Source organism: Chiloscyllium plagiosum, unplaced genomic scaffold, assembly GCF_004010195.1.
Source record: "Chiloscyllium plagiosum isolate BGI_BamShark_2017 unplaced genomic scaffold, ASM401019v2 scaf_45963, whole genome shotgun sequence".
Lineage (NCBI taxonomy): Eukaryota > Metazoa > Chordata > Chondrichthyes > Orectolobiformes > Hemiscylliidae > Chiloscyllium > Chiloscyllium plagiosum.
Genome location: NW_025186336.1, coordinates 1 through 1,719, shown reverse-complemented (window position 1 = coordinate 1,719; position 1,719 = coordinate 1). Strand labels below are relative to the sequence as shown.

The 1,719-nt window shown below is 58.7% G+C and overlaps 1 long non-coding RNA gene across 1 annotated transcript; it reads right to left on the bottom strand.

The window, feature by feature from the left end:
* Positions 1-914: 914 nt before the first annotated feature.
* LOC122545562 lies at positions 915-1,675 on the bottom strand. Its single transcript, XR_006310560.1, has 2 exons — positions 1,499-1,675; positions 915-1,043 (listed from the first exon to the last, which is right to left on the bottom strand). It is a non-coding gene; the product is annotated as an uncharacterized LOC122545562 (long non-coding RNA).
* Positions 1,676-1,719: the final 44 nt, after the last annotated feature.

Genomic DNA, 1,719 nt, shown 5'->3' with positions numbered 1-1,719 from the left:
CCCTTCCCTTCCTCTTCCCCACCTCCATTACAAAGGGGCGATGCAGGCATTGAAATCACTCTCTCTGTAATCAGCGAGGAACGACACGTCCCCTCCGTCTCCAGCAGGGAGCGCACTCACTGAGGCGCTACTCGGCATTTTTGGGGCGAAGGGCTTCCGGGTCGGGACAGAGGGAGACCTGAGAGAGTCCAGCTTCACGGGCCTCTGGGAGGAAGTCTTTGGGCACACTGCAATTGGTCAGGGTGTTGAGTGTAGACGTGGGCGAGGCCGCACTGGGCCAGTGTTGTGTCCCAAATCGGGCCAGTGTTGTGTCCCAAATCTGGTCAGCTCGCTCCTGGAAGGACGTTATTAAATGGGAGAGAGAGAGAGAGCACACGGGGCCAGTTGAGGGGCCGAAGGGTCCGTCTCTCTCTGCGACAGGACTGTCCTCGCGTGGGGTTGCCGCTGGCCGGGCGTGGGAGGCCGTTCTGGGGAGAGGCGGGGCTTTCGCACGGAGGGGACAATCCCATCCCCGTTCCCCGGAACGTCTTTCCCGCTCTCAACCTGGACTTGGAACCGGCGTTTGGATTTCGCTTACACCCCGAAGGCAGGGTGCACGCGCGAGAGGGCGAGGCGGTAGACAAAAGCCGGGGGGGAGGGAAAAAACCATTGTCTTCCAAAGGGACCACGCATCCTTGCCTGGTTAGATTTCCCCTCGAGGGGAGATGGTCATAGACGGGCAAAGTCCAGTGTCCAACCTGAGGAAGGCCTTCCCTCAAGGCCCCGTTACCGTGGGAGACGGGGCCTACCTCGAACAGGCTGGCGGCGTTGACGGAGTGAGAGAGGGAGGGGAAGGAGAGGGGCAGTGTCCGTCAGGGAGGGCGACAGAGGGCGCACAGGTCAAAGGTCAGAATGACAGAAGGCCAGAAGCCGAAGGAGGTCAATGCCATTTATTTACAGAGTAGGCCCAGGCTCTCGGTCGCTCATGTTGCCGTGGAGACGGACTCTTGACGCTCAAACTGAGACAGTTTCTCGTCCGAGAGGAAGTACTGGACAACCTGGACCTGAAAACAAGAGCACGGGGGGTCAGAGTAAAGCTCCCTCTACACCGTATATCCCACACCCATCAAACACTCCCAGGGACAGGGACAGCACGGGGTTAGATACAGAGTAAAGCTCCCTCTACACTGTCCCCCCCATCCCAGTGACAGGGACAGCACTGGGTTAGATATAGAGTAAAGCTCCCTCTACACTGTCCCCCCCATCCCGGGACAGGGACAGCACGGGGTTAGATACAGAGTAAAGCTCCCTCTACACTGTCCCCCCCATCAAACACTCCCAGGGACAGGGACAGCACTGGGTTAGATACAGAGTAAAGCTCCCTCTACACTGTCCCCCCATCCCGGGATAGGGACAGGGACAGCACGGGGTTAGATACAGAGTAAAACTCCACTCTACACTGTCCCCCCCCATCCCGGGACAGGGAGAGAGGCTGCATTGATGTATGACCAGGACCGACCTGAGTGACAATCTCCTGTGAAACGTCCATGGGGAGGCCCTGGTGCTGGGTGCGGAGCATGGAGGGTCCGAAGACAGTGGCGAGATTGTGGAGGGACATCTTATTCAGCTCCTCGTATTGACTGACCCTTCAGGGCGAGAGACACAGTAACTACACAGACAGCCACAGCTAATCCCACTGTCCCCCCGCTCTCCCCCCATAGCCCTGTATCAGTCCCCAAA